Source organism: Mus caroli, chromosome 3 (assembly GCF_900094665.2).
Source record: "Mus caroli chromosome 3, CAROLI_EIJ_v1.1, whole genome shotgun sequence".
Taxonomy (NCBI): domain Eukaryota; kingdom Metazoa; phylum Chordata; class Mammalia; order Rodentia; family Muridae; genus Mus; species Mus caroli.
In genome coordinates, this window is record NC_034572.1 from 54,390,541 (window position 1) to 54,414,572 (window position 24,032).

General features: G+C 38.5%; 1 protein-coding gene across 26 annotated transcripts in view; it reads left to right on the top strand.

The window, feature by feature from the left end:
- Positions 1-531: 531 nt before the first annotated feature.
- The window catches only part of Mbnl1 (muscleblind like splicing regulator 1), a 164,861-nt gene continuing 141,360 nt past the window's right edge, over positions 532-24,032 (top strand). For 10 of the 26 annotated variants that reach the window (XM_029475647.1, XM_029475653.1, XM_029475659.1 and 7 more), the window contains exon 1: positions 23,769-23,988. The gene's annotated coding sequence lies outside the window, so the exon portion shown is untranslated. Of the gene's footprint in view, positions 582-750; positions 871-2,894; positions 3,057-23,202; positions 23,660-23,743; positions 23,989-24,032 lie in introns of those variants that run through there. The other 16 variants (XM_021157166.2, XM_021157163.2, XM_021157168.2 and 13 more) reach the window with 8 other exon arrangements.

The window sequence follows — 24,032 nt, forward strand, 5'->3', positions numbered from 1 at the left end:
AGGGACTTTTTTGATGTTGTCTATATTTTTTGCTTTCATTAGCTCTGCATAATATTTGTAGACATGTTTTTGTTTCAGCCATCTTTCTTGAGATCTGTTTACTCTTTTAACTGGTAAGAAAATTAACCATCTCCATGTTTAGCAATACAAGATCTGGGCCTGTTTTTCTCTCTTGTGGCTAAAGTTGTGAGAGATGGTGGATAAGTAAGTTTCACTTTTGCAGTACTTTATCTACATGTAACAGACCACTGCCATGAGAAAGGAAGTTTGAGACTTACAGGTAAAGAACCACTACCCCAATTCTGAGAAAACGTGCTAGCTTATTAAGTGTTCTTTCCTTTCCCTTCTCCTTTCTTCAGTAGTCTGATGCGTACCAAAGTCATACTCCAATAACTTTAATTAGATTTATAAAAGCAGCTTTATGTCCCAGGTGTCAGTCCCACCATCTACCCCGTAGAACAGAATTTTTTTTTCTGGTTCTGTTTTTTTCTCTAAGTATCATTTAGTCATAAGGAACTATTTGCTCACAAGTGAGCACTGCTTGACGGAGTTTACACGTCAATAACTGGTCTTCTCTAAATGTAAGTAAATATGTACATGCATTAATTATATATGAAGAGATGCACAAATTATAGCTCAGTCTCCAAGATTATGAGGGCCTTGCAAATCATTTGTCTTCTTTGTAGGATTTATAAAGCATAATGACTGGTATTTTGCAACTTCCTCTTTTTGTGCACTATCCTTTTGCAGAGCAAAGCCTCTATGTATGTGCCACTTGTAAAAAGAGCCTAGCAGGAAACAGAATTGTCTGAGGTGGTCGTTCATTAGCAACGGAGCAGATAGACAGGCAGCTGTAAACAGGGCCCAGAGGTAAGAAAAACGTGCCTTTTGTTACTTTTCAGTTTATTATTCGTAGTCCTGTTGCTTTGTCAATAATATAATGATATGGATGCTGTCCAAATTACAAAGTAGCCTGTGGAAGCCTCTCATGTAAATAGTAAATTTTTTTAAATGACAAAAGTTTAACTGTCTTTAACTTCACATTTAAGCTTTTAATAAGCTGCAAACAAAATTAAGTTCTTTTTGATCTGAAAGTTCCTTTAGCTGCAAAATAAAATTCTGTCTTCCTTATTTGTAGGTAACCCTCCACACAGCTAACTCTAGTATAAACATTTGTGTTATTTATAAATTTGAATGTTTATATTTTCCTCCCACAAGTTGATTTCTGACATTCATAAATCCTCTCACTTCTCTTTTATTCTTTTTATGTTTTATTTATTGAACATTTTTTTCCTTAAAAAATTCTATTTTTTCACATACCATAAAAATGATGTTGTTTAACATGTAGCATTTGGGATTATTGTTTCATTTCATTACATTATGGTGCTTTAATTTTTAAAAATGATTTGAAATGTAAATCAAGTGCATAAACTTAAAATCTAAATAAGAAATTCTAACTTTCCTTAGAAGAGCAGCTTGCATTTATAAAACTTAATAGAGTAAAAAAGAAAAGGAAATAATTCATATTAGTAGTTATGAATCACACTACTCTGGTTTCATGAGTCAAATTCTAAAACAGCGTACGTAAGTCTTAAAAAACAGAATCATCCAATTTGGACAAGTCTGAGAGGCTGCCTGTCCACATTAACTATATTTAACCGTATATTCAAATATAGAAAGTTAACAGTCTTTCTTGTAGCAGGCTATGGTTTCTTTGAGTTTTCTAAAATTATTCCACCACACTGAAGTTAAGAAACACAATTTTAGAAAGAACAATGGCGCTCAGGAGCACAGTTCAGTTACACATGTGGGGTTTGCATAGTTTGCCAGTGAAAACTTACGAAACTTAAACAGCTTATGAAAATGACACACAGCACACGTTCACGGCTTGAGATTTACTAAAATAAAACACCCAGATTCGCATATCTGAGAGCACATTTAATTTTATTTTTAAAAGAGGCAGTCATGGCCTCCAGTAAAGGAACTCGACAATATCTCATTTCTAACTGGATCTTGTTTTCACATTGCTGAGAAACACCGTGATATCTTGCTAGTGCCGTTGCACTTTCTGGTATCTACGTACTGTTTTAAACCATTTCCACACACTGGGCCCTGACTAGAGTCACTGTCTTCTCATAATGGTTCAGGAAAGCAAATATTTAGTGTTATAAATTCAGGAAAGTAATTGATAATGTGAGTTGGACTTTCTAACTAGAATGCAGAATAAGTTGGTAGCGCAGAGCCTGACAACACAGTGCCTCTTCATCTTTACGTATTGCATACTAACTCAACAATACTTTTATCTAAACTTGGTTATGTTAATTTAACAATTGTATTTCAAAGCCTATCAATATCCACATTTTCAAATATCTATACTTTTAATCATGAGACATTTGGGTATCATTAACTACTGATTATTGTGAGTGTGCTATGTACTATGCGACATCACAATTCATACTGGATAAGAACCATGAGAAAAATTATGGAGGAAGTTGATTACCTCTGTAACTCAGGGCAGTAAAAGAAGGCCAAGGCTCTAGAGAACATGCTGTCTTCTTGGCAGGGCAGATTTGTTGTTGCTGTGAATTATTATGTCTGATTTAGCAGCCTGCTTCTAGATTGTGGAAAATAAGTTTAGAATTTCTTCTTTGAAAACAATCTATTTACAGACGGGAAATATGAGCGCTTGACCGGTTGTTTCCAGGAGACGTGTGAATGTTCAAGGGACATTTGCTCAATGTTAGAGTTGTGTTTCTCCAGAAACTCATTTAAGCAGAGGACTTAGAGTCTGTGCATGAAACAAAAATGTCTGAAGTGGAGTTAGAAAGAACATTGTTCGTTATATGTTTCTGGGAAACAAATTTTGATACCTACATGTATTTATGTTTCACCAGATTACATTTCTTGACACAATTGTTAAGAATGGTTGTTGAAAGCGCATATCTGCTTTATAGCAAATCTTAACAAGCCCTGGTTGTTAAGAACACATGGGAACTACATCAGGGATATGAGAGATGACGGAAGCCTGGAAGAGACACTGATTAACTTCAGAGCAAGTAGGTGTCTCTCTCACACTCTGGCCTTCTCCAAATTGTCCACTATGAAAGAGAGTAACCTGCTTGTCATTAGTGTTATCCCATCCTAGCCAGTAGCCAAGTGCACTTTAAAAAATGATTTTACTTGAAAACACTAATACTAATATATATGTATACATATATGTATATGTGTATATATATATATATATGTTACTTCCAAAAGAACATCAGAACATTATGCCTTTTATTCCTTTTTTACTTCCTTCATTTCTCTCTCTATCTCTCTTCCTTTCTTCCTTCCTTTCTTCTTTCTTTCTTTCTTTCTTTCTTTCTTTCTTTCTTTCTTTCTTTCTTCCTTTCTTCCTTTCTTCCTTTCTTCCTTTCTTCCTTTCTTCTTTTCTTCCTTTCTTCCTTTCTTTCTTCCTTATTTCTTTCTTATTTCCTTATGCCAAATGTAGCATATTTAAATTTAATATATATTGTTTTAAACAAATCGGAAAATAATTATACGTACAAAAATGAAGAGTGCAAGTAGATGCAAAAAAGAATATAAATATCAATTTATGAAATTATTTGTGTAAAAATAAAAATATAAGAGAGCCTATTCTGTTCCTGAATGTGTCTATCTTTTCCATGTTAATGACATACAGTTACAATTTATACATCTGAGTTGTAGGGAAACAGTTAAAGGTATTATTTCCTGATGTTCACATTCCTAAAATATAAACTTTCTTTTAGGAATGACTGTTACATTTCCTTCACCAGCCTGGCATCAATGCTGTTTAGTTTTTACTTATTTTTGTTATTGGTTTTGTCTGTCTGTCTGTCAGTTTGTTTATGTTTAGTATTTTGCATGAACTAAACCTTGGTCCTTAGATTTGATGCTGTCTGTACTCCTTACAATTTTCTTTCCATCATTGGAAACATGAACTGAAAAACAGTTTTACGTTTTTTTAAATTTTCTTTCATATATATATATTTTTTAATTAGGTATTTTCTTCATTTACATTTCCAGTGCTATCCCAAAAGTCCCCCATACCCTCTCCCCCACACTCCCCTACCCACCCACTCCCACATCTTGGCCCTGGCGTTCCCCTGCACTGAGGCATATAAAGTTTGCGCGACCAATGGGCCTCTCTTTCCACCAATGGCCGACTAGGCCATCTTCTGATACATATGCAGCTAGAGACACGAGCTCCGGGGTACTGGTTAGTTCATAATGTTGTTCCACCTATAGGGTTGCAGATCTCTTTAGCTCCTTGGGTACTTTCTCTAGCTCCTCCATTGGGGGCCCTGTGGTCCATCTAATAGCTGTGATCATCTACTTCTGTGTTTGCTAGGCACCGGCATAGTCTCACAAGAGACAGCTATATCAGGGTCTTTCCAGCAAAATCTTGCTAGTGTATGCAATTGTGTCAGCGTTTGGAGGCTGATTATGGGATGGATCCCCGGATATGGCAGTCTCTAGACGGTCCAGCGTCAGCACCGGGTCACCTTGGGCGCGGAGTCAGCAGACCCCCCTCCCTGAAAGGTCCCTAGAGGTTTTACTTTTTTATTTTATATATTTTTACTTTTAATATTATTGCAACAAATACTTTTTATTTTTAAATCCAAATTTAAGGGGAAATGACATTATAGTTAATACTTAATTTCAGAATTGACAAAAAAACAGGTGAGAATGAAGTTGCCCTGTTGGTGTAGGTACCTGGACTGGAATGAGTTTCTTCCCTCGCTGACATTTCTCTTACAGGTTGTTCATTGGGAGCCCTCCCTTGTGCTCTACTCTGTTGCTACCACATCCTCAAACATTCTTTTCACCCTAGAAACAACTGCTGTCATGTGGTCCATGAAAACATCATTATAGCTTGTTCTGATTCTGAATAAATCGTATAAAACATCATCAGCACACTGTATTCATTCGATTTGCCTTTACACAAGGAAATAATTTTAAGCAAGTTATTCATCCTTTCTTTTTATGGCAGAAAGAATCTGAATGAGAAAAACAACCAAAGCACTCCCTGTGATAATGCTGCCAAGAAAAGAAAAATTATCTCTTTCAAATACTCACCTGCAACTTTTACAAATTTTCAAAGTTATAATTTGAGTAGAGTGATTCACACCTGCAATCCCAGCATGAAGGAGGCTAAAGCAAGAGAATTATTATAATTTTGTTTTGTTATGTTTTAAGGCTGCCCAGGCTATGCCATGAGTTCAGGGCCACATTTGGATATAAAATGAGACCTTCCCTTGAAAAGGGATATATACGTCTCATAGTCAATTCCCCATCTTTCTTTCTCTCTGTACTCAATTCATTTTGTTTTGACTTTTTGAGCACAAGGCCCTTTCCTTCCATGTGCAATTGTAAGCACACCAGCAGATAGATGCAATGCTCTACTCCATAAGTCTTTACTGACAGTCCATTTTTTTTGGAATGTTCCTATTTCAGTTTTGTTGTTTAATAATATCCTTTATAATGTTATCCCTCCAGTAACCAATTCAATCTAGAGTTGATAACCTCATTTAGTTGACAGTTCTCTTTTTTAGTTTTAATTGGCAAATAAAATCGCATATATTTATTGTGCACAACACATGGTTTTGAATTGTGTGTATACTTGCAATGGATAATTCCAGATAATTAGCATATGCATTTCTCCACATAGTTATTTTATTTTACTGTTAATGCACTCAAGACCTACGTTGTTGGCAGTTGCACAGTTACTCCACATTGCAACTGACAGTCAGCGCTGAGTGCTTTGTCTTATCACTCTGTTTAGTTTGGAATATTTTCATGTCATTATCTCGGGTAAAACTAAAGGATTTAAAGCATATGGTCTTTTAACCAATACTTTTTCTTTAGCTTTTAAATTTTTCATAAAACAAATATATAGTTAACTGATGTATAAAATTTGCATGTAGTGTGTTAGTACATGAATAAAGTGAATAACGTTCAAATCTGGGTAAACGTATATATTTCAAGTACTTATTATTTCTTTATGGGGAAAGTATCTCTTCTGATAGCTTTTTTAAAAAACAAACATAACTGTTACCCATAACATCCTTAATTTTGCTAACATATTTCTGTTTGGTGGTTTTTTTGTTTCTGTTTTTGTTCGTTTGTTTGGGTTTTTTGTTTTGTTTTTTGTTTTGTTTTTCTTTTTTGGTGTTTTTTGGCTCACCTCCTGTTTGGGGTGGTCAGACATTTTGTGCAGCAGTCTTGCAAAAGTGTTGCTTCTTCCTGTGCTACCATGTGAAAAGGCTCTTACTCTCACCTGTCTTGCACCAGCAATGTCAGCTTTATTGCCTTTTTGAGGCATTGCCTGCAATTTCCCATCACGTAGTGACAACTTCCAAACAACAACAACAACAAAAAATTGTCTTGGACATAATACTGATATTCTTGTCTAATGTAATCTTTATTATGAAGTTTAACAAGTGTTTATCTTGCAAAAACAACATCTTTCCACTGTGATACTTCCCTTATGCCCATATGTTGTTTCCAAGCTATTACAGGCTAAAGCATCTTTTCTTCCACACTGGTTTATTTATGCCTCTATGTTGCTGTGCTCAGGGAATTTCTAGCTTTTCTTTCGTGACTTGTAATTGATTGTTGCCATGATTATTTGTTGTCAAATTGTACATATTTGACCATCAGAGTCTCATTTATTTTGTTTTTTTATGTCTTTATGGAATTGACCAACTATATTAGTGATCTTTTTCTTATTTTTGCGTGAAAAGATATACTAAGCTGTCACAACATCCATTCCATTGTATCTCAAGAATTTTTGCCATGTCTTTGGTTGGTGGAGCTAAAAATGTGGTCCCTGTCACTCACATTTTTTATGACCCTTTCACCAGAATATGGTAATTTATATGCCCATGCACAAACACAAACATGTAAGTACATATGTTTATATCAACATACATGTGTGAAAACATCTATATTCATGCATATATTTCTATACTTTCTGGGTATTCTGAACTCATTCTGATTATCTTTAGGTAAAACCATCTTCATAGACTTTTTTTTCTTACTCTCCCCTTTCCACATTTGATTCTTCTCCCATGTTGAGATCCCTGTAGCCTGACAGCTTTAACGTGCTTGATACTGCAGTACAGCTACAATAACATCAGAATTTCTCCCGAGAGCCCAGGGATTCTGTGCAATTGTTTGTCCTCCTCCCAAATATCACTAAATAATTGTTTGCAAATGACTTGGCTTGTTGTTTTCTTCCTTTCTTCTGTTTCCTTCCCAAGCAGTATGGGTATGCTATTAATTAAGTTTGCCTCAGTTCCTCTCTAGGTTTAAAATTTTTAACAATTGTATTCTTCTTGGTTTAATTTTATTTTAGGCTTCATTACTTTGTTTCTTTGTTTTCAAACTGTACAGAAATCCTCACCATAGCCAGTTCTACTACTAAACCTGTACATCCTGACTTAAATATTGTGGATATAATTCAGAGACACCTGCTTGAGTTATATGTTGAACTTTATAATTCATTTCAAGTTAAATACATTTACATTTTATCTTAGCTAAAATTATTATTTTGATGTTACAAAGAATGGAAACTCCAGAATGTAAACTGAATATTTGTAGCCATACTTTAAGGATTTCTCATTCCACAGTTGTTGTTTTTTTTTTTTTTTTTTTTTTTTTTTTTTTTTTTTTTTTTTTTTTTTTTAGTTGAATGTGCACATGGAATCATATTTACTGAAAAACCATTCTGTAAGGAAGAAAAATAGGAACCATGAATCTGTACACCCTATACACAGTGAAAAAAATCTGTCATCTTATAAGTAATACTAGAACATCCCTTTACTAAGACTTCCCTATAGTCTACTCACGAATTTGCAGCTGCAAACATACTCCAATGCTTGTGTTAGGAAGACAAAATACATTTTTCAATTTCTGTCCATTCACTTACTAACTGAAGTCTTAAGTAAATGACTTGCTGCTTCTCTTCAAAAATCTAGCCTTGATCTTTCTATTTTCCCAAGCTCAGATGTTTTTGTTTTGTTTTGGTTTTGTTTTTTTTTGCACGTGTTCATTTCTCTTTCTTTAATTTTCTATTAATTTGAAATAACAAATTATTTTATTATAGTTATATTAGTTTATTATAGTTTTTAGAAAACTCTATTTCCTGAACTGTCTACCAATGTCTGGATTCATGTGTCGGAATGACTACTAACTGTTGTAGTCAGATGTTAACAGAAGTCAAAATTCCAACATCCTCCTAGACCCAACCTTTCCCTTCCCACACCTCCTTCTGCCTCGTCTACTATAGTGATCACTAATCAGTACCCTTTTTCCAGTTCCTCACTTGATGGATGCCCTTACCCTCAGCCGTTTTCCACCTATCAGCAAGAATATGAACTAGGTCCAAAGCAAGTGTGGAGAGGTTCTTCTTCTACACCCTCTGGAAAGCATACCACGCTGTGCTCTTTGCTCTTGTAGCCTTCTAAGAAACTCTTTTCACTCTTGTGTGCCTGCCAGCATAGCCTGATCATTTGCAGATTAAACCATTTTACTCTCTTCTCAGAAATTCTCTAAATGTTTTCCATTTTAATTAGGAAGAGATCCAAAATCCTAGATGTGGCTGTGCCTTGATCTCTACATGCATGTCTTTTCTCAAACTTACTCTCCCTGTCTCCTGGCCCTAGTCTTCATTTTTGCCACAGCATATTCCAAGCTCATTACTGACCCAGGTTTTCTCTCTCTTTTCCCCTCATACTCATTTCTCTTTCTCTAGCATACTCTTCCCGTACACTGTGACACCATAGTGTATTCATATCTCAACTCAACAAGCCCCTAGGCCTTGTCTCTCCTCATTACTATGTACATATTTAATTGCAGTAGACTGCCTAGGAGCTTTCTACCATTTCTTTCTATTTTCATTTTTTGATGTTTCCTTGAGACTGGGTCACAATATGAAGCTCAGACTGGCATACAGCTGATGCTGTGCCTACCTCAGCCTCCCAACTGCTGGAAATACAGTTGCAGTGTGTGCATGCCACTGGAATCTCCTTTCCATTCCTCCCTCCATCTCTCCCTCACTTCTTCCCTACCTCCCTCTGTCTCTCCCTCACTTCTTTGTTTCCTTCCTCTTTACTATTCTTAATAGCACATATTATTTTTAATTTTTGCTTTTTATTTTGTTTTTCACACAGAGTCTCGTTGTTTAAGACTGTCAGACTGAAACTCACTTATGTAGACCAGGCTGGGCTCAAATTCAGAGATCCACTTGCCTCAACTTCTTGAGTGCTGAGACTAAAGAATGGACCACCATGGCTGATTTTGACCTATTTTTAAAATTTTGATCTTTCCTGTATGTTCTTCTTAACAGACTGCAAGCTCCTTGGTTGTTTATGCTGTGCCCCTTGTTTTTAGTACATTGAACAGTACATAATTCATGCTCAATAAGTAAATGTTGGCCAAAGTCAAACATTTCACCAATTCTGAACTGCATATACAAATCAAAGACACAAAATAAAACTAGCTGGGTCTCATGGCTGCCTGAGAGAAGCCTTGGTTATGGCTGTACTCCATGCAGTTATCAGGTGGAGAAACTGTTCTTGTTGAGTCAAAGGAACTGAAACCAAACTGTGGTCCCAGGAGACAGTAAGTAGACCAAGATCTTCTTTTCTTCTCCCCTCCCTCTCTCTGTCATCCTGTGTTGGCTTTTTTCCACTAAGCTAAAAACAGACAAGTTCAACAATGTCTGCCACTAGCATTTCAGAATCCGGGAGTGGGGGGAACACTTTGTGTTGCTTTTTCCACTGTCTTCAATTCATTCCTCCATCTTACCACCAAGAAATTCATGGGACACTCTTCTTTGACAGTTAGAGGTCATGGCTGTCCTTAAGCCTATCTCTGTCAGAACACTTTCCTAACTAAGCATGCTGTTTTGCAATACTTCCTGGACTAGTTTTGATCTTGAGGTTGATTACAGAGCTACTCTAGGGAAACTGACTTGATGGTGTATTCAGAATATAAAATAGAAAGATATAAACACATGCCTTGGCTCTTAAGACTACCACACTCAAAATGCTGACAAGATTATGGCGATGATGAAGTCCTGAACATTTTTTTTTGTGCCGTTATTTTTCAGGTGCTTTAATAGCCTCAATAATTCCATAAAACCAGAGCCATTGAGATTTTTTATAAATAAGAAAAACATACAAATTCAGAGAGAGGATAGGTGGATAAAGTCACAAAATGTGATCATGATGTGTTTATCTCCAAGTTGTATCTACCTGTACTACTTAGTTTTTGATAAGGAAAGCAGGCCAACTTATGGCTTGGATGCAGGCAAGGATGCTCATGTTCATGGTGTAGCTCTGACTTAGAAAAACTCTAAATAGGTGAGCACTGTGCACAGACTGCAGCAATGACACACTGAAGGCTCTCTGGAGAATGACACTCTATATAATATAGTTACATTATAATCACAAGGACAATTCCTGGAATCATTTAATGAGATGCAGAAAAGTTTGCATCTAGATAAGGCGACCGGTTATGACAAGATCAGCAAAGTTCAACGAAGTGAGAAGCAACACCAGAATTCCATGATTTTGATATGGAGACATGTGGAGCCATTTTCACAACTGCATTCCCCTACTCAGAAAGTTGGCATGTGACACTAACTGCTGTATGAGATTTTAAATCTAGTGAGAAGCTTTAATTACCATTTTGAAATGAGTGTCTCCGTGTGCTTGTGTATTAAAGCCTGTGGCTTGGGCATGGTTCTAAAGCCAGAGAGGCAGTGATAACTTAGACAAAGTTTTCACGCTCAAGGTGCCCACAGTCTAAATGGGAGAAGCAATGGATAAAACGGTAAGTAAAGCCCTTTCTGGAAGGTCCTTATGATGGTAACTATGCCCAGGCCATTAAGCAGTTATATAATGGAGACAAAGAATAAGGGCTTTTCTTTTGTGTGGTTTCTCAAGATTGCTTCTTTCAAGGGATGATATTCAAGGCAATGATAAGGTCAAAGAAGGGCCATTGCTAGGCTTAGGGCAGGACTGAACTGAATTTGACATATCAGAATGAGGAATGTGGTTTATGTCCCAGTGTGCCATGGGAAAGAAGGGTCTTGAACTGATATTCAGAAATGGTTGAGTCATATAGATTGGATGCCAAGAGACAAAGTTGTTCACTGTGAGAAATCATTGGCAATGATATGCACATGTGTGAATTGGGGGCAAAAATGCACAGAGAGATCCATTATCTCTGATTAACACAGGGCAGAGAACACTGCTGTGTGAAAAGCAGAGGCAATTACTGCCCAGGTCAGAAGTTTCCTTGGAGATAAATTATCATATTAGATGAATTGCAGATAAGACAGGCTTACCTTCAGAGGTTAACTACATATTTTTGCCCTTTCATTTCTGTAATAGGTCAAGTTTGATAAAAAGTGTAAAGGGTTCAAAATTATTTAAATTTATTAGATTAAGATTTTTGAAAAGAAACCGTTAAAGGGGTAATTGAGTATATTGCCCTAGCCATTTGAACATATGGATACAGGTATCCAGTGACAGCCATTATGATCCTTAATTTCTGTATGCAAATAAAGTAGAAAAGGCTATTTTCCAGCCTGCAGAAAAAAAATTCTCTGAGGTGCCCTCATTTGCTCCTTCCAGAGCATCAGTGACTGTTGAACCCTAGAAATACCAGCGCACCTTTTTGATAAGTAGTGATTATAAATTTCCTCTGATTGTTAAAATTATTCCAAGAGAGTAAACAATCTAAATGGTTGCCTTTACGTCATCATTAGTTGGACTGAACTTCTGAGTACCATGGGTTCAGAGATGTGAACTGCTGAGGAACTATTGAATACATTATTGAAAAGTATGCTCTTAGTTGGTTTGCAGCCCAATGTCAGTCAGCAAGGGAGCAGAGGACAAAGGCTCAGGCTGGGGACGTCCTTGGTGGTTAAAGTCCTTGCTGTGCAAGCTGGATCTGAGCTGGAGTCCCAGAGCCAGGTATAGTGGTTCACATCTCTAATCCCAGCACTGGGCTGATTGGAAACAGGAGGATTGCTGGGGCCTCACTGGACAGCCAGTCTAGCTCCCTGGCAAATTCCTGGTCAGTAGTAGACTCTGTGTAAAACCAAAATAAAACAAGAAAGGTAGGTGATACCTGAAGAAGAACCCTGAGGTGGATTTCTGTCTTCCATAGACATGCACATGAAACTATGTCTACATATTCTCACATGTATCCACATCACAGGAGCATGCACACATAGAAACACACACACACACACAGTCTTCCTCTCATACTCTAAAAGTTAACAGCATGAAATATGAATCTTTCTATTCCTGGCTTAAGTTAAAACCTGGCAATAAAATTTTACTAGCTGGTCTTGGACAAAAGTATGTGCTGGAAGACTGAGCATGGCTGAACTAGGGAGTTACACTCTTTGCTTTCTTTAGGCAGACAGACTAGCATAATGTAGGGCTATGAACTCAGCTTCAAACACTTCTGCCTCCACACTAAATACAAACATAAAGCAGAACAAACCTTGCCTGTGCTGGTTCTACAGAGACACGAAGGGCTTACTAGCTAATGGGTCAATGTATTTCATCCTACTCTAATTCTCTGGGTCTGATTTACCATATTCCAACATTTTACCTAATATAAAATGCTATGTGATCCAAGTGCATGTATATGGGAGAATAAACTCACGGAGAGAACATTATGATACTTAGGCTGCTTCCTGGCTAGGGCAGAATAATCCAGAAGCACACAGTGTGAGAACATTGGATTTTCTGCAGTCAGCGTGGTATGTACTTTCCTTGTTCATGCATCTGTTGACAAATGCTCAGTTGATTCCATAACAATTATTGTCATTTTTAAACAATGAATGTAACAGCATTATGAGTTTTCAAAATACTGATTTGTTTTATTTGCATGTATAGGAAATAGTGAGGTTGCTGGTTCATATATAACCTTCATTTTCAGTTCTGTATATATGCCAATTCATATTCTTACCAACAGTGTAAAGGATTCCTTTATCTTCACAACCTTAACAAAAGGGCTTATGTTTTGTCTTTTTTGGTAATAGCCATTCTATCCAGAGTGAGGTGATACTTCATTTCTAAGAGAATTGATATTAAATGTACCCATCACATATAAAGACATGCTAACTCAGGAAGGCCAAACACCTGTCAACAAGTTAGTTGTTACAATTCTACAATGTGTAATTCAAGGAATCCCGTTGTGTATGATACATGCATACAACGTTGTCAATTTGGAAATAAATCAGTTGAGTAAAAAGAGTAGCATACATGTGTTGCAATGAACTAGAGTCTAGGGAGAGAATGTTGGGGGAAGCACATGGCTGGGGTCTAACAAGCTCAGGCTAAGTAGTGTTTTCCAGGAGTCTCCACAAAGGATGCCTTCCTGGAAGCCAAGAGGCCTTGTCACCTGCCTTGGTTTGCTTTGCTCCTCTTCCTCATTAGTAACTCACCATGTAATAGAAGAATACCTTTCATGGGTAACTTCTTTCTGGTGTGAGTCTATCATTCCTGTGGCACAAGCACTTGGTATAATCAGGTTACAATAGTAACCATAATATACCAAAGATCCGATTATGAAATCATTTCTGGTCGTAGTTTCATGAAGTAGAGGTGTATAACCTTCACTGGAAACTGCAGCTTAAGGGGTTATTCGAATCCCATGCCTCTTTATCGTGCAAGAACCAATACCCTTGAAGAAACAGTACTTCCTTAAATAACAAATCACTGTCTCTTGATCTGATTCTTTCAAAATTGTTGCTGCATACACAGAGAGGTCAAGGTCCACCAGGTTGGAGGATGGGTATCATTATGTCCTGCTCTCAGTGGAAGCCAAAGACTAAGTCATCAGGCCTGGAGGCAGGCAAAAACAAGTCCCAGCCAATAGGACTCTTACCAGTGGGAAGTGGCTTAGGTGCTATATTCAACATGTATACACCTGTTGCTATAAGCTCCAACAAAGAGTTTTCTGCCTGAGTCACCAGTTTATTTAGCAGTAAACACCATGATGTCTTTGGCTACTTCTTTCTCAGTGAGGACAATTCTGGTTATGTAGAAGTACATGTGTGCTTCTGTTTCATAACACCTTAGGCTATTTTCCATGTATGAGTAGGATGCCAGGCCCAAGGTGCCCTTTATTTAAACAAGCTCAAGTCTAACCTAGCAAAATGAATCTCCCATTACCTTCTTGAAGAACTTGGTAGTTAGGGACCCTGAAGTTACTTTCAGTTTCTAGTGGACAGATTCACCAGAACTTTGCAAGGATCAACAGACTACAAAAGATGCCCCAAGGGGGGAAGGTGTCCTGACTAAATTTCTAGTTTAAATTATCTTTAGAAAGAATGCTACAGTCCATGAAGAGAGATGAACAGTGGGTTAAGCCTCTTTCATATAGTTAGCTTTTACTTTATTTAATTGCAAAGAATGAGTGACATGCAGGGAAGTGTGTGTGTGTGTGTGTGTGTGTGTGTGTGTGTGTGTGTGTGTAGCGTGGGCGTTTGAAGCTGTGGAAGGAAGTTACACTCTACATGGGAGTAAGCTTGTGGGTGGCAGTTATAGACTAGTTGAGAATAATCATGCATAAATATCTCTACAGTGCTGCCTTGAAAAGATTCAATACACTTCTATTATAGGCACTTGATGTATTATTTGAAATAAGCACATATTAGCTTATATCCAGGGACAGATAAATGGTAACTTCATCAAGGACAAACATTTTTTAAAGCACTTTTATAAAAAAAAATCACTTTTATCTATGACAAAACCAAAAGATAATACAATTGGATTTTCAGGTTCTTTTTTTTTTTTTTTTCAAACATCATTTCAAAAGTTTGCATGTTACATGCCTTGAAAATATTAAAGAGAGCAATATCTGTCTGTTAGTATCATTGCTTTAAAAGATTCATTCTACAAAATGAATGAAAGGAACACCAAAAACCGCAGCAAGGGCCAGGGTGCAGTAGTAATAACAGTCAGGCACAGATTTCTGATAACCTTGCCCTGAAGAACTCCCTCCCACTTAGGAGAAACAAAGTTACTATTTCATGCAAGTAATAATAGAATTGTGCCTTTAGAAAAGAGAATTTGATGATTCATATGTTTATAAGTCATTTGAACCTGATGATAAAAGAGAACGTTAATAATAATAATGATGATAATAATAATTAATAGTGATACCAATAAATGAGGCAGGAGTAGTGGCTCAGCGATTGAATGCTTACTGCTCTGGCTTAAAGAACCCATGTGGTTCCCAGTGCTTTCAGAGCAGCTCACAAATACCTGTAACTCCAGTTCAAGGAGCTCCACCCCTCTTCTGACTTCTGAGAGCTCCTGCACATGCATGTGTACACACATATTTACTCAGGCACACACACACTCAAACATACACACACGCACACACACATGCATACACTAACACACGGTAGAATGTATACTCTCATAGAGTATACTTAGAGGTAAGTATTTACACATTTCTTTCCCATATTGACACATGTATCTGTTCACAACATGACTTTAAAACCATTGCCATTGCTAGACTGCACCTTTCAAGTTGCATAGCATCTACTCTTGTTCGCCCTAGGGGAAGCTTGGATTATGCCAGCCATTCCACAACTTCTTGTAGCCCAGATAAGAAAATTGATAACAATGATGTTTAGCATGAAAGTACAGTATTGTCTGGTGTCCTAGCAGCTGAGAACTGAAAGGTTTAAAAAGGGAAAAGAACCTTCCTCCTTGTTTTCTCATACCTAGCTATTTTCCTACAGATACTACTGTTTCTATTCAGCCAACTAAATTTTACCAAAGCAGAAATTGAGCAAATCAATGGATTGCTTCTGATCCCAAGTGAGGAGCAATGGGCCGAATACTAGTTCAGCAGTAGTAAGCTGCACACGGAACCATCTAGGGGTCTTTATGATAACTATATGCTGGGCCCACTCCCAGAAATTGATTCTGTTGGTCTAGGCTTTTGTCTATTGTTCCAAAATGTTGACAGCCACTGGCCTAATTTCAGTCCTCTAATTTCTAACAGCACCCTGTGAGGTTCAAAGTCATGCCAGAATGTCTAAGGATATAGCAGTTTCTATTCTTACTGTATTTCAGGAGGGAAATAGAAAGGACAAGAGATTGTGCTGAGGAATTTGCAGAGGAGAAGAGGTGGTATCTTTCTCCAGGGTGCTTAGAGCTATTTAAATTAGCAGCTCATTAGGGTTAACAAGCTGTCCTTTGTGGAGGCAAAGGCTCTCTGTTCTTGCCTAGGTGCAAATGACTTTAATGAGATAATCTCCTTTCACCTAGTGAAGATTTGTTGCTATAGGTTTAAGAAAGCTAGGAGAGAAAGTTGCAAGGCCTCATGAGACCCACTGAGGCAATACTAGGATGCCCACTGTTTGACAGCCCAGCCTCTGGGAAACAGCATGGCAAATAGGTTTTCAAAGGACAATATGATTACTCCTACAACCAAACTCTCTGTTCATATTGCTGGGTGCTGAGTGGTAGGTATATGCATCTCATCGAATCACTTATCTGTCTCTTGGTACTTTGTGACTGTTCTCTGATCCCCCCCCCCCCGCGATGAAGCTGTTAACAATTGTTGGATAATTTTACCATTTGTAAATGACCACTTGTTACATGGCCATGAAGACCAAGGCCTTGCCTGGTCCTGTCCTCCTTGCCACCTGATTTACATGATAAACATAGAAGGCATATTGAACATAAATGAATTGCTGCATTTACTACATGCTCTTCAATCAGTATTCTTACCAAATCTATTCCCATCTTCAGACTAACAAGACACCTTGAGGAACACAGAGAAAGGAAGAGAGGGAGGGAGGGAGGGAGGGAGGGAGAGGGAGGGAGAGAGAGAGAGAGAGAGAGAGAGAGAGCGAGAGAAAGAGAGAGAGAGAGAGAGAGAGAGAGCACAATGACAGAAATATAGAATATTACAAAAATCAAAAGAAAGGATTGTAAAGCATAAATAGAGACCCATAGAATATATTCTGGAGATGAAAAAGAAATCAGCCCATCTGTTTAGCACATTTATAAGAATGTCAGCTTTAAGAATTAATAAGGTAGTGGCTATGTCCTTCATAGAGAATAATCAGAGACTTTCTACAATGAACATTATTAATGATATATATGTTTAGATTACATGAAAGAACTAAGTTATACACACACACACACACACACACACACACACACATACTTTAACGTGTTTAGTGATAAGACCAACAAACTAGTCCTTTAAAAATAATTGCCAGGGGATTCTGCATTAGGCAACCCCACATCATGTAATGACATAATAGAAAGTATTTCACAACATTACTTATAATTACATAGCATGAGCAAAAACAGTTAAAATGTCTGCTTTAGACCCCCTGCTACTTGTTTCAGGGTTAATTTTGAGTGTTTAATTTACTAAAAGGCCATATTACATAGTTTGTTTTTTAATTAGTCTCCCACCATTACAGACTTTTATCTTAGACACGTTAGTTGAGAAATCTGTTGTGTCTTACTATTACTTAATGATTTTAGGAACTCCCTCTGGAATTCTGTAAGACAGAAGGCTTGACCTCATATGAGCTCTGAGGCATCGGTCAGAGAATCAACTCTCCAGCCTGATATTATAGGAAAGATGATGATTAGGGTGATCAACACGATGGATGCTATTTGTTCAATACAGTTGTGTTACAAACTAGTCTTGGGCTGTGGAGATGACTCAGTGCTTAAAGTGCTTGCCTCATGTGCTGGTTAGTTTGAACTATCAGCTTGACAAAATCTAGAATCACCAGAGAGACTTAGTGAGGAATAGTCTTAATGAGGAATAGATCAGGTGGCCTGTGGGCATGACTGGGTGGGGGTTTTCTTTATTGTTAATTGATATGGCAAAAAACTAGCCCACTATGAACCACACTGCCCTGTAGTCATGGACCCAGTCCTTATACAAGAGGAGAGAGCTAACAAGGATGTGTCCATTCTTTCTGCTCCTGACTATGGATTTGATGCTCCAAGCTATTCCCCTTACTCATTGTTTCATATTTCCTTTTGTATGATTTATTTACTAAATATCCCCGCAATAATGGAATATAAGAAGAATTATAAGCCAAATCAACCCTATTTTCCTCTATGCTGCTTTTTATCAGGTTATGTTACAACAAAAGAAAGGAACCCAGATTACCTTGTAAGCAGCAGGCACGAGGACTGGAGTTCAGAACCCGAGAGCCCATGTAAATGTACAGTGGGCCTAGCAACCTGTCTGTAATTCTAGTACCGAGAAGCCAGGACTTGATCTCTGGATCAAGCTGGTTGGCTAGACAAGTCTTGTTAGTGATCTCTGGATTCAACTGAAAGACCCTGACTCAAAAAAAAAAAAAAAAAAAAAAAGAGTTGGAAAGTGGGTGAAGAAGACTCCCTAAGTGAATTCTTGGTCTTCATGCACACATACGTAGAAATGAGTCCAATACTATATCTCTAGTAACTCTGAATTTTCTTTGTCGTGTTGGTCCCAAGTAAGAGATTGGACACACATAGAGATACCACATATTCCTATTGCCTCAAAGCCAAGAGCTGACTATTGCACGTATAGTTTTCAATTCTAGGAAATAAACTCACAACACTTGCACAACTATATTGCTAAAGGTGCTTAACTGAATCCCTTTCTATTGCTGCACTCTGTGACACTTGCTTCTACTCGACTTTCTTGACAGCACTCACTGCTCATTCTTAGCAGCGGCCCACTTCCTGCCTTCTGTTCTGAGACTAGCCCATATCAAATGACAGCAAGTCATCTTTATGAGAAGCAAACTTGGACTACGTGCCTCTGCCCCAGCCCACCTCTAATATAGCCAACACATACAGGCTTCCTGCTGAGACAGAATGTTGTGGTTATAGCTTTGCACTTTCAGAGTGATTCGTTTAAGATTCTTGTTTCCTCTTGCTTGATTATAAATCCTTGAGGTTAGGCATCCCATTTCTGTTTCCTTGCCCTCAGATTGCCAGCCCTACTGGGAGCTTGAACCTGTTCTCTCTCTAGGCAATCCTTGTTTTACTCAGGACATGACTGATCCAGTCATGGAACACACACTTCCCCACTCAGTCTGCTTGGTTTTATTTAAAAGTCCTTATCTCCATCTGCAAGAACCCCTGTGTTTTTCTTTTTATACATTATTTATTTGTTTGCTACTCTGACCCTTACTCAGAGAATATAGTTCTTTGAGGACAGTGGTTGTTCTGTGTTCACTTCCAAACACAGAACCTAGAATTAGTAACTGGTTAACTTGATGTTCCTTAAACACTTGAGCAATGAATAGAGGCAGTGTGAATGTGTGTGTGTGTGTGTGTGTGTGTGTGTGTGTGTGTGTGTGCTTTCTGTATGGAAAGAAGAAAAAAGAAAAAAAAACCCAAAGATTGAAAGAGGAGAGAAGGTAGAATAGAGAAGTAGCAGCATTCTTAGAAACCCAGAGTAGTTGATGCTCACAGGAAACAGAGAAAACAGGCCTATGATTGGACTTCACATTTTCCCCATTGTCTTAAACACACAGGACAATAAGAATTAAGTCTGATAGCACTGATGTGGAGCCTGCTTTGCTTCGATGGTTTTGTCTTCCTGTTGAGAAAGCAGGTCAATGGTGCCTAACATTCCATCCCCACTACCAGTCCGTGCTTCTAAAATCATCTTGATGTTTCCCCAAAGAGTTAGTCACAAGACTTTACTTTTAGGTAACTTATAAAGTATATGATTAAATTAATATTTAAAATGTCTTAATTTTATAAGTATTGAAAATTTATTCATTTTTATAAGAAATTAATTTTTGTAATTTCTACACTCAATGGAGTATGTTTCACGTTGTGTTATAATATGTAATGCAAGATGTGTTACCTATATTTAGATAACAGACATTAAAGGAATTTACCTTGTACTTAAAACATATAAATTATCCTTGAAGATAAACAGACACATAAATAGATTCATTCAACTCTGTCGAGTATAGATATTTGGATGATGAAGAAGTCTGAATTCAGGCTTTGGATGTTACCATTTTCCTTGTGTGAAATACAACATAGGCACAAGTGTATAGGCTTAAAATTGACTCTTTATTCTAGAAGCATCTTCTCTTAGATATTTTTTACTTAAGTATGATAAGAAAGCATAGGAACTGAGGCTGGGTCCTGGCTTTGATGCTATCATGCAATCAATTGAATCAGTATTACCATATACATTATATTGTATTATTACATAGTATATAAATATATTATTATAAGCTATTATTTCACCCTGGTGTAATAATTAATTATAGGTAAGTGTTTCAAAGGGTTTTTATATTTCTATTTTTAAAACTATCTTTCTTAGGCTTAGATGATATATGGAAAGAGAAGGCAGAAAGGTCATTATAGAAAGAGGCAGTGGGAACTTACTGAGCTGTGGATTCTGGTATGGAGAACAAAGAATATAGTGTTCTCAGTGCAAACACTCTTACAGGAGTCTTAAAGATTCCAATTTGGCTGAAATGTGGATATATATATATATATATATATATATATATAATATATATGTATATATATATAATATATTATTGGAAAACCAAGAGCTGATTTTATCTGCAAAAATCATGCCCCCTTATTGTATTCCTCTTGGACTCATTGACAAAACGAAGAATTGAAAGAATTGAAATATCTCAGGAAGCTGCTGTGAATACCTTTTCCTTTACCTTAAAAAAAAAGTAGTTTTATTTTATGTGAAATAGTTTTCTATAATTTCCCTTTCCTCCTGAAAATGGCATCCCTTTTGTGCTAACGGCTATGTGCATTCATGAGCCTGCAGAAGATAACGACAACTCACAGTGTAAGAGAAACCTAAGTGGTCTCCTGGCACTGAAAAGGAACCAGTAGATTCTAAATGGGGTAGCTATTAGCTTTTTATTGCTATAATGGTTTTTTACTAGTTTCCACAATTTGAAATGTGACTATTGTTAGTTGAAGGTACCATGCTTTAATATTTTTAACATATGATTAGATAGTTTTTTTTTTCCTAGTGGTTCAAACTTTTCAATAATAACAGGTTAGGCTTACTGATGGCAACATTGTTTCAGGCCTTACTTTATTTTGGCTCACGTCTAAGGTTTAGATTGGCTTGGATACCTTGTCATGGCTTTCTTTTTCCCTTTATCTCTGTAAAATAACATTTTCCTTTGATTCGCTCTTTCCTAGACTATTGTATTGTTTCTAACATTCAGACGCCTTTCTTGTATTTCTTTTTGTTCTATTTGATGGAGCAGAAAATTTGAGTTTGTTTCAATTTTTCTTTTGTTTCTAGCAGTTCCTCACCCTGCAGTGTTAGAGTTGATAGTTTCCCCTCTTGTACTACAAGTAGGTTCAAAGTCCTGCTTTTTACTGCATTCAATTGCAAAGGGCAAATTTTCTAGCAAATGGGGAAAAACAAACAAACAAAAAAACCAAAAACCAAAAAACAAACAAAAAAAAAAACCCAACAAGTCTCTAACTCTGAGACTGTCTGAGTGCAACTGTAAATTAATCCTTCACACAGGATTAGGTCTAGGCAGTAGGCAAGGAAGGTAGCTCACACAGCAGCAGGTGCAAAGGTAGCCAGTGTTGTCAGGAAGCCAGAGCTCTGTTGATAGAAAATGGAAAGCAACTGAAAACAAGGAAAGGCTAGTAACAATCCTGTAGGCTAAGCTAGGGCCTTGGGAGTTTCCCAAGGCCCCTCCCTTCCTCCGTCCCTGCATGAGTCAGTTTTCCAGTGGGTCTACACCCATTTACCCTTCCTTTGCCAACATCCCTGAATACATTCTCAGTAACCCTCTAAGCATTTGCCAAAGATCTTTCTAGAATGCAAGTCCAGACTCCACCCTATCGTCCTGGTCCTGCGAACTAGTTCATAGTTTGCTGAATAACGTCGAAGTTCCTGGCTTCCTTCTCTGCCAACACGTTAATCTCCTTTTAAAGAAAGGAAACAGATGACTGTATTGATTCTACAGGGCATTGAAACAGATAGGCTCCTTGCACGTGCTCTGTACTTTGCTCCACGGTCCCAGGACCCACTTGTGCCACTCCCTGTGCCTATGTATGTGTGCACGTGGAAGCCAGGGGTCCACATTAGGTGTCTTCTGAAATTTACCTTCCATCTTATTACTTACTTTTTCGAGTGTCTCTCTTTGAATCTAGAATTCAGAGTTAACTGGCTAATGGGCTGTGAATATCTCCCATTCTCTACCTGATTCCAGCACTGTGGTTACAGACACTTGCCTAGATGTTCTGAATTTGAACTTAGGTTCTCAGACCTGAGCTCCAGCTTCTTTACACCGGAGGAGTCTTCTCCCTAGCCAGTTAGCCTCTCCAGGCAACTCTCTTTTTATCTTAGCAACTTCTGCACTTCCTTCAAGGCGCTACTTGCCTAAGTTCCTCCAGGGAGCCTTCCCTCCTTTTCTCAAGGGCATTTTGGATATTTGCCTACCATTTTAGCATCAGCTCGCTGGTGCTCTTTCCTACCATGCTGCTCCAAAAAGTACAATCCCTGTACTCCATCCTCCTGCACTTACCTCCATCCTACCTATACTTAACTACTTCTGCCATAGCTCACATTCCACCCAGTTGCTGGAATGAATGCTGAGAAAGTCCTCAGGCGCTAGTGGTTACTAATTGTCAGTTAGAAACTCCCTGTCTCTGTTCTCTGAGAAAATGCTAGTGTCATTCTACTTTGTTTCCATTGTTGGGGACTTGGGAACTTTTAATAATTAACACTGAGAAAAGTGGTACTAGTTAATTAATTAATTATTTCAGGAAGGGAATCAGTAAGCAGCAAGTCCATGTTTCATGGACCAGCAGAGGATCAAGATCTGTTACTGGTAGCTCTGCAAACTAGTGGAGTACATCATTTATTTATTTATTTATTTATTCATTCATTTACTCCGCCTAGGAAAGTGTGCCTCACCCACTCAACAGAAACAGGGAGAGAGAAATTCAGTTTGCATTCGCTCACCCCAACTCATGTTCAAACCACGAAACAAACGTTTTTTTAGTTAAAAATCATCCCTGACGAAGTTATCAGAATTCCTTGAAATTCACCGGAAATCCCGTCCGCAGATCTTCAAACTTTATCTTTTCTCAGAAGCCCAGAATTCTTTTCTTTCAAAGTCAAGTTACAGGACAGCACCTAATGAACTAGGACCTGGTGTTTCATTTGCTCAGGCGGGCAGTTGCCCAGGGCTTGTTTGCGTGGGAGTACTTCTGCTGCGCCTAAGATGTTATTTTATTTTAAAAGAGGGAGCCCTGCTTGCTTTCTGTACACCACACTGCAGAGTTGGAAGTAAGGGAGCCTTTTAAACTGCAAGTTTTATTTGCCGATGGGACAGGAAGGTGGCCGGTGTTTTGTGTTTGGGTGACGATCAGTTTTCTCCCAGAACTCCAAAACTGTGAGTGCTGATTGCTGAGAAAGATACCCACCAACACCCGTGCAAGCTTCTTTCCCGCCCTTCGCCTTCCAGGTTCCAGGCGATGCGCTGCTTCTGCTGCTGCAGGCCGGGCTGCTAACTCTAACCTTCCGTCTAACCTTGCGGGCCTCGCGGGCTGGGCGCGGAGCCCCGGGAGCTGGAGCGGCGGTGAGCGGCGCGGGCCCGGGCGAGCGAGCGGGCGGGCGGGCGGGGGCCGGGGCTGCGCGTGGGAGCTCTGCGCGTCCGCGCGCCTTCCTGGCGGGGCTGGCGCGGGGGAGGGGCCGCGCAGCGGCGGAAACCGGCGCGCGGCGATAAGAGGCTGCACGGCGACATGCCACAGTCTCTCGCCGCAGCCCGACGAGTCGGGGCGCTCGCCATGCTCCCGTGACCCGGACCCGGCCAGTTCCCTTTCTCGTGGCGGGCATCCCGGAGTCGCGATCCCACAATGCCCCGGGCAGTCGGGGCCCCGGCGGGCAGCCTGCACGGCCACGTGAGAGGTGAGTGGCGGGGCGGCCGCGCATTGTTCTGCGCTGCGGGCGGC